Here is a 9,257-nt window from a genome sequence, read left to right as displayed (position 1 = left end):
CAGCTTACCTCTGTCCAGGATGGGCTGCTATGCTGCTTTTAATGGATCGTTGCTATTCTCCGGTGTTAGGATCCGTGGGATTTCCCACCCGGGTTCTGCTGTGGCTGCTGCTCAATCCACCCCCACACCTCCTAAGGGGTCTTAAAGAACAGAGTGCCCTCATCTGTCACCACTCCAAGCTGGGCTGGAAAAAGCAGTGCGTATAATACTTCTATATGGCAGAGTCTGACTTTGACCTCCCAAAATGTAGATCGGCATCTCTGCACTTCTCTGGAGAAGGCTGGGAACATTCAGACTGCACTATTTTTAACGTTTAACTTGTCAAGCATCCTGGCCTACTGTAATATAAAGTCCCAGTCCATTTAGTATAGTAATCTGGCAACTACCCGTCATGGCGGAGCTCCCGGGAGCAGAGGGCGTGCCAGGACTCTGTACGCTCTCTCTAGGACAAAGAGAAGAGACAGCCCCTCTGGTGCAACTTCCTCCTGAAACCGTTTCTCCAGGTACTCCAGCATGCTTTTCCCCTCCATTTTCTTTTGGAGCCCTACAATTTGTATATTGTTTCAGCGTGATCTATTTTCGCCATATTCTGAGCAAGCCTCCAGAAGTTCGATTTTTTCGTTTACAGCTGTCAGGCATCCAGTCATGGCAGTTAGGGCCAGCGGTATCTCTGCCACTGTATGTTCTGATGAGATTACTTGTTCCACCAGCCGGCAGTGGTCTGCTCTTAATATGCTCATGCCTGCCACCAACGTGTCTATCTTAGCTTCTAGTACCTCTCTGGAGGCGGTGATCACTTGAAGAATGCTCTGTACGGAGTGGCCCTCCTGGGGTCTAGGCTGGTCTGTCAGGCTGCCGCCCTCTTTCTGGGAATCAGCTCCTTCATCTCCTGTTGCGGTCCCCACCTCAGGGTCTTGCTGCCTGGATGGCTTCCCCATCTCTGACACAGATGTTTCAGGGTCGCTCTCACCAGGTGTGGAGAGTACAGCCTGTGTGCGGAGATTCCGGCCCGACTGCGGACGTAAAGATATGACTCGTAAATAATCTCTATGAATTCCAATAGCCGTAAGGTTAGGCGTTTGTCTCAGACTACTTTTGTGAATAGGGCCATATATTTTTCTCCCATTTTGGAAATAAATAGGTTTCTTTGATACGTATTTTTCACTCTTTATATTTTACCAAATTATTTGTTATATACCCTGTACACATTGAAAAACCCTTGCAGGATGCAGCTTAGTTACTGGCTCAGGGTTCCTCTGATTCTTGGTGAACCTACATGTCTTATATATCCCAGCAATAATAGACGTCCAGAGGACATAACAGTATATTGCTTTAAAAAAATTGCTATACTTAGAAGAAGTTACAGGCAAAAATGTTAGCACAAATGGCTGTTTTTTTACCCAAATATCAATATTTTATTATTTCAACTGTTAGGGCCTCATTACAATGGCGGGCGGACCTGAGTCCACCCGCCATCGTAGCGGGGACTGGGACCGCCTGCCTGAAAGGCGTGGTCCCGCAGCAGGGTCATGAAAAGCAATAGAAAGTTTTTTGCAGAGGGTAAGGAACTGGGATTGAAACCAAGGACAAAGCTGTGCAGAAGAGAAGAATGGAAAGCTGCATTACAAATAATAGATAAGAATATATAGAGGCAGCATGGGAAGCAAAACAGGGAAGAGAAATACAGAACATTCAATTAAATGCCAAGGAGATAGATAAGAGCAGAACAAAAAGGGAAGAATGAAATTCAAAGCCTGCCCATAAAAGTGTTTGAAGGTCCCACCAGTCATTTATGCTTATTATTGTGTGTCTTTACTTTCAAAGTACAGGGTGGTTCCTTTGACGATCCCTCTCTTGTATTTCAGCAGACACAGATATTTGAGAAGTCCTTTCTCACATAGCTGGCACAAGCTTGTGCTTTTCCTTGCTGGCAGCGTGGAAATGACAGCTTGGTCCTTGGAAGGAAAATCAAGCAAAATTAGCAGAGGATGGTTTCGATCCATCGACCTCTGGGTTATGGGCCCAGCAAGCTTCCGCTGCGCCACTCTGCTCCTTTGTGAAAGTGTTCTCTTTATGCAGATGAGGAGGCATTCAGCGGAGTGAAGTGGGATTGGTCGGGCTCTCACCTCATTTGCCTAATTATATCGCAAGGCATGCTGGGTGCCGAAAATCTTCATCTTCCCCTCTCACAATCAGTCATAACTGAAAGTCCAGACCCTCTTAGGCACTAGCCGTTTCAGGCCTTTTTCAAGACAGCAGCTCTCCGACGCTCTCTGTCTCTCTCTCTCTGTGTGATCCTGGTGCTAGCATGCTCAGGATTCGGCTTTACCTGGGAGCCAGAGATCTACCCTGGGAGGGCTTGCCCGGTGTAAGGCTTTTGAGCGTTTGGGAGCGTTCGGGACATGAGAGGACGTTGGACTGGAAACTATGCAAATTTGAAGCATCCAACCTTCCTGCTGCAGTCGGATGCTCTTTCCATGGACATCTGCCTTTTGGATTCCTCTAAACTTGCCCTTTGATGAAACATTTTTTGAGCTGCAGTTACCTCCGACGTCTATAAGGTGGCGCTACATTTAGGTGAGGGCACAAGTATGCACAAAATGTTGGCGACTTTCGCCAGATTTATCGATGGATCTTGCATATTGTTTTCAGAGGCTAGATATTGCCTAGGAAATGCTTTTTAACATAGAGATGCTGGAGTTATAATGTGTGGTCGGGCCTCAGCCCTTTCATTGGCTGCCCACTGTAAATATTTTTTACCAGCACATGTGAGTGGTGACTCTGCTTTATGAAACTTATCATATATTAGGACAATGAATATAGCAGAAGGGGCGATTGAGATGCTTGCCTACATATTTGTTTATTTTTTATATAACGGCTGATTAATCTGTTCATTATATTTCCATTTTGTGACATGTTGCATTAAAATATATCCTGCTTGCAGAATATATAAGTATTTGTACTGCGTTGGCCGGGAATCGAACCCAGGTCAACTGCTTGGAAGGCAGCTATGCTCACCACTATACCACCAACGCCCTCTGATCTGTGTGCTCTCGGTTCTAAACATTAGGACCCTGAGTTCAATGACTATCTTGCACCAGCTTCAATGGTGCATTTGGTTTAGATACCAACATGAAAAGCAATAGAAAGTTTTTTGCAGAGGGTAAGGAACTGGGATTGAAACCAAGGACAAAGCTGTGCAGAAGAGAAGAATGGAAAGCTGCATTACAAATAATAGATAAGAATATATAGAGGCAGCATGGGAAGCAAAACAGGGAAGAGAAATACAGAACATTCAATTAAATGCCCAGGAGATAGATAAGAGCAGAACAAAAAGGGAAGAATGAAATTCAAAGCCTCCCCATAAAAGTGTTTGAAGGTCCCACCAGTCATTTATGCTTATTATTGTGTGTCTTTACTTTCAAAGTACAGGGTGGATCCTTTGACGATCCCTCTCTTGTATTTCAGCAGACAGAGATATTTGAGAAGTCTTTTCCCACATAGCTGGCACAAGCTTGTGCTTTTCCTTGCTGGCAGTGTGGAAATGACAGATTGGTCCTTGGAAGGAAAATCAAGCAAAATTAGCAGAGGATGGTTTAGATCCATCGATCTCTGGGTTATGGGCCCAGCACGCTTCCGTGAGCCACTCTGCTCTGTTGTGAAAGTGTTCTTTTTATGCAGATGGGGAGCATTAAGCAGAGTAGCGTGGGATTGGTCCGGCTCTCACCTCATTTGCCTAAGTATATTGCAAGGCATGCTGGGTGCAGAAAAACTTCATCTCCCCCTCTCACAATCAGTCATAACTGAAAGTCAGACACTCTTAGGCACTAGCGGTTTCAGACCTTTATCAAGACAGAAGGTCTTGAACCCTCTCTCTCTCTCTCTCTCTCTCTCTCTCTCTCTCTCTCTGTGATCCTAGCACTAACATGCTCAGGATTTGGCTTTACCTGGGAGCCAGAGATCTACCCGGTGAGGGCTTGCCCGGTGTAAGGATTTTGAGCGTTTGGGAGCGTTCGGTACATGAGAGGACGGTGGACTGGAAACTATGCAAATTTGAAGCATCCAACCTTCCTGCTGCAGTCGGAGGCTCTTTCCATGGACATCTGCCTTTTGGATTCCTCTAAACTTGCCCTCTGATGAAACATTTTTTGAGCTGCAGTTACCTCCAACGTGTACAAGGTGGCGCTACATTCAGGTGAGGGCACAAGTATGCACAAAATGTTGGCGACTTTCGCCAGATTTATCGATGGATCTTGCATATTGTTTTCAGAGGCTAGATATTGCCTAGGAAATGCTTTTTAACATAGAGATGCTGGAGTTATAATGTGTGGTCGGGCCTCAGCCCTTTCATTGTCTGCCATCTGTAAATATTTTTTACCAGCACATGTGAGTGGTGACTCTGCTTTATGAAACTTATCATATATTAGGACAATGAATAAAGCAGAAGGGGCGATTGAGATGCTTGCCTACATATTTGTTTATTTTTTATATAACAGCTGATTAATCTGTTCATTATATTTCCATTTTGTGACATGTTGCATTAAAATATATCCTGCTTGCAGAATATATAAGTATTTGTACTGCGTTGGCCGGGAATCGAACCCGGGTCAACTGCTTGGAAGGCAGCTATGCTCACCACTATACCACCAACGCCCTCTGAGCTGTGCGCTCTCGGTTCTAAACATTAGGATCCTGAGTTCAATGACTATCTTGCACCAGCTTCAATGGTGCATTTGGTTTAGATACCAACATGAAAAGCAATAGAAAGTGTTTTGCAGAAGGTAAGGAACTGGGATTGAAACCAAGGACAAAGCTGTGCAGAAGAGAAGAATGGAAAGCTGCATTACAAATAATAGATAAGAATATATAGAGGCAGCATGGGAAGCAAAACAGGGAAGAGAAATACAGAACATTCAATTAAATGCCCAGGAGATAGATAAGAGCAGAACAAAAAGGGAAGAATGAAATTCAAAGCCTCCCCATAAAAGTGTTTGAAGGTCCCACCAGTCATTTATGCTTATTATTGTTGTCTTTACTTTCAAAGTACAGGGTGGATCCTTTGACGATCCCTCTCTTGTATTTCAGCAGACAGAGATATTTGAGAAGTCTTTTCCCACATAGCTGGCACAAGCTTGTGCTTTTCCTTGCTGGCAGTGTGGAAATAACAGCTTGGTCCTTGGAAGGAAAATCAAGCAAAATTACCAGAGGATGGTTTCGATCCATCGACCTCTGGGTTATGGGCCCAGCACACTTCCGCTGCGCCACTCTGCTCTGTTGTGAAAGTGTTCTTTTTATGCAGATGGAGAGCATTAAGCAGAGTAGCGTGGGATTGGTCCGGCTCTCACCTCATTTGCCTAAGTATATTGCAAGGCATGCTGGGTGCAGAAAAACTTCATCTTCCCCTCTCACAATCAGTCATAACTGAAAGTCAGACACTCTTAGGCACTAGCGGTTTCAGACCTTTATCAAGACAGCAGGTCTTGAACCCTCTCTCTCTCTCTCTCTCTCTCTCTCTCTGTGATCCTAGCACTAACATGCTCAGGATTTGACTTTACCTGGGAGCCAGAGATCTACCCGGCGAGGGCTTGCCCAGTGTGAGGCTTTTGAGCGTTTGGGAGCGTTTGGGAGCGTTTGGGAGCGTTTGGGAGCGTTTGGGAGCGTTTGGGAGCGTTTGGGAGCGTTCGGGACGTGAGTGGACGTTGGACAGGAAACTCTGCGAATTTGAAGCATCCAACATTCCTGCTGCACTGAGCAGCTCTTTCCATGGACATCTGCCCTTGGGATTCCTCTCAACTTGCCTTCTGGTAAAACATTTTGTGAGCAGCAATTACCTTCGACAGCTACAAGGTGGCGCTACATTCTGGTAAGTGCACAAGTATGCACAAAATGTTAGGGACTTTTGCCAGATTTATCCGTGGATCTTGCATATTTTTTTCAGAGGCTAGATATTGCCTAGAAATGCTTTTTAACATAGAGATGTTGGAGTTATAATGTCTGGTCGGGCCTCAGCCCTTCCATTGTTTGCCCACTGTAACATATTTATTACCAGCACATGTGAGTTGTGACTCTGCTTTATAAAACATCATATATGAGGACAATGAATGTATCAGAAGGTGCGATTGAGATGTTTGTCTATGTATTTGTTTTTTTTTTTATATATGGCTGATTAATCTGTTCATGAAATTTCCATTTAGTGACATTTTGCATTAAACTATATCCTGCTTGCAGAATATATAAGCATTTTCACTGCGTTGGCCGGGAATCGAACCCCGGTCAACTGCTTGGGAAGCAGCTATGCTCACCACTATATCACCAACGCCCTCTGATGTGTGTGCGCTCGGTTCTAAATATTACGTTACCAAAATCAATGACTATCTTGCAACATCTTCAATGGTGCATTTGGTTTAGATACCAACATGAGAAGTAGTAGAATTTCTTTTTGCAGAGGGTAAGGAACTGGGGATTGAAACCAAGGACAAAGTTGTGCAGAAGAGAAGAAATGAAAAGCAACAGGACAAAAAGTAGAAATCAGCATATATAGGCAGAATGGGAAGAAAAGCAGGGAAGAGAAAGAGAGAACATTCCATGAAATGCCCAGGAGATAGATAAGAGCAGAAAAAAAGGGAAGAATGAAATTCAAAGCATGCCCAGAAAGTTGTGTGAAGCTCCCACCAGTCATTTATGGGTATAGTTGTGTGTCTTTGCTTTCAAAGTACAGGGTTGATCCTTTCACGAACACTCTTGTATTACACAGACACAGATAGTTGAGAAGTCTTTTCTAACATGGCTGGCACAAGCTTGCGCATTTCCTTTCTGGCAGTGTGGAAATGACAGCTTGGTCCTTGGAAGGAAAATCAAGCAAAATTAGCAGAGGATGGTTTCGATCCATCGACCTCTGGGTTATGGGCCCAGCACGCTTCCGCTGCGCCACTCTGCTCATTTGTGAAAGTGTTCTCTTTATGCAGATGAGGAGGCATTCAGCGGAGTGAAGTGGGATTGGTCGGGCTCTCACCTCATTTGCCTAATTATATTGCAAGGCATGCTGGGTGCAGAAAAACTTCATCTTCCCCTCTCACAATCAGTCATAACTGAAAGTCAGACACTCTTAGGCACTCGCGGTTTCAGACCTTTATCAAGACAGCAGGTCTTGAACCCTCTCTCTCTCTCTCTCTCTCTCTGTGATCCTAGCACTAACATGCTCAGGATTTGGCTTTACCTGGGAGCCAGAGATCTACCCGGTGAGGGCTTGCCCAGTGTGAGGCTTTTGAGCGTTTGGGAGCGTTCGGGACGTGAGTGGACGTTGGACAGGAAACTCTGCGAATTTGAAGCATCCAACATTCCTGCTGCAGTGAGCAGCTCTTTCCATGGACATCTGCCTTTGGGATTCCTCTCAACTTGCCTTCTGATAAAACATTTTGTGAGCAGCAATTACCTTCGACAGCTACAAGGTGGCACTACATTCTGGTAAGTGCACAAGTATGCACAAAATGTTAGGGACTTTTGCCAGATTTATCCGTGGATCTTGCATATTTTTTAAGAGGCTAGATATTGCCTAGAAATGCTTTTTAACATAGAGATGTTGGAGTTATAAAGTCTGGTCGGGCCTCAGCCCTTCCATTGTTTGCCCACTGTAACATATTTATTACCAGCACATGTGAGTTGTGACTCTGCTTTATAAAACTCATCATATATGAGGACAATGAATGTATCAGAAGGTGCGATTGAGATGTTTGCCTATGTATTTGTTTATTTTTTTATATATGGCTGATTAATCTGTTCATGAAATTTCCATTTTGTGACATTTTGCATTAAAATATATCCTGCTTGCAGAATATATAAGCATTTTCACTGCATTGGCTGGGAATCGAACACGGGTTAATTGCTTGGGAAGCAGCTATGCTCACCACTATACCACCAACGCCCTCTGATGTGTGTGCTCTCGGTTCTAAATATTACGTTCCCAAAATCAATGACTATCTTGCAACATCTTCAATGGTGCATTTGGTTTAGATACCAACATGAGAAGTAGTAGAATTTTTTTTGCAGAGGGTAAGGAACTGGGGAGTGAAACCAAGGACAAAGTTGTGCAGAAGAGAAGAAATGAAAAGCAACAGGACAAAAAGTAGAAATCAGCATATATAGGCAGCATGGGAAGAAAAGCAGGGAAGAGAAAGAGAGAACATTCCATGAAATGCCCAGGAGATAGATAAGAGCAGAAAAAAAGGGAAGACTGAAATTCAAAGCATGCCCAGAAAGTTGTGTGAAGCTCCCACCAGTCATTTATGGTTATAGTTGTGTGTCTTTACTTTCAAAGTACAGGGTTGATCCTTTCACGAACACTCTTGTATTACACAGACATAGATAGTTGAGAAGTCTTTTTTCACATAGCTGGCACAAGCTTGCGCTTTTCCTTTCTGGCAGTTTGGAAATGACAGCTTGGTCCTTGGAAGGAAAATCAAGCAAAATTAGCAGAGGATGGTTTCGATCCATCGACCCCTGGGTTATGGGCCCAGCACGCTTCTGCTGCGCCACTCTGCTCGTTTGTGAAAGTGTTCTCTTTATGCAGATGAGGAGGCATTCAGCGGAGTGAAGTGGGATTGGTCGGGCTCTCACCTCATTTGCCTAATTATATCGCAAGGCATGCTGGGTGCAGAAAATCTTCATCTTCCCCTCTCACAATCAGTCATAACTGAAAGTCCAGACACTCTTAGGCACTAGCCGTTTCAGGCCTTTATCAAGACAGCAGCTCTCTGACGCTCTCTGTCTCTCTCTCTCTCTCTCTCTCTGTGATCCTAGTGCTAGCATGCTCAGGATTTGGCTTTACCTGGGAGCCAGAGATCTACCCGGTGAGGGCTTGCCCGGTGTAAGGCTTTTGAGCGTTTGGGAGCGTTCGGTACATGAGAGGACGTTGGACTGGAAACTATGCAAATTTGAAGCATCCAACCTTCCTGCTGCAGTCGGAGGCTCTTTCCATGGACATCTGCCTTTTGGATTCCTCTAAACTTGCCCTCTGATGAAACATTTTTTGAGCTGCAGTTACCTCCGACGTCTACAAGGTGGCGCTACATTCAGGTGAGGGCACAAGTATGCACAAAATGTTGGCGACTTTCGCCAGATTTATCGATGGATCTTGCATATTGTTTTCAGAGGCTAGATATTGCCTAGGAAATGCTTTTTAACATAGATATGCTGGAGTTATAATGTGTGGTCGGGCCTCAGCCCTTTCATTGTCTGCCCACTGTAAATATTTTTTACCA

General features: G+C 44.5%; 3 non-coding genes across 3 annotated transcripts; all 3 read right to left on the bottom strand.

The window, feature by feature from the left end:
* Positions 1-2,963: 2,963 nt before the first annotated feature.
* TRNAG-UCC (transfer RNA glycine (anticodon UCC)) lies at positions 2,964-3,035 on the bottom strand. Its single transcript has one exon. It is a non-coding gene; the product is annotated as a tRNA-Gly (tRNA).
* A 1,546-nt stretch (positions 3,036-4,581) lies between these two features.
* Positions 4,582-4,653, bottom strand: TRNAG-UCC (transfer RNA glycine (anticodon UCC)). The gene has a single exon. It is a non-coding gene; the product is annotated as a tRNA-Gly (tRNA).
* Positions 4,654-6,865: 2,212 nt separating this feature from the next.
* TRNAM-CAU (transfer RNA methionine (anticodon CAU)) lies at positions 6,866-6,937 on the bottom strand. The gene has a single exon. It is a non-coding gene; the product is annotated as a tRNA-Met (tRNA).
* Between the last annotated feature and the right edge of the window lie 2,320 nt (positions 6,938-9,257).

This window comes from Lissotriton vulgaris, chromosome 2_1 (assembly GCF_964263255.1).
Source record: "Lissotriton vulgaris chromosome 2_1, aLisVul1.2, whole genome shotgun sequence".
NCBI lineage: Eukaryota > Metazoa > Chordata > Amphibia > Caudata > Salamandridae > Lissotriton > Lissotriton vulgaris.
The sequence above is the reverse complement of the archived record's forward strand: the minus strand, read 5'-3'. Positions and strand labels throughout refer to the sequence as shown.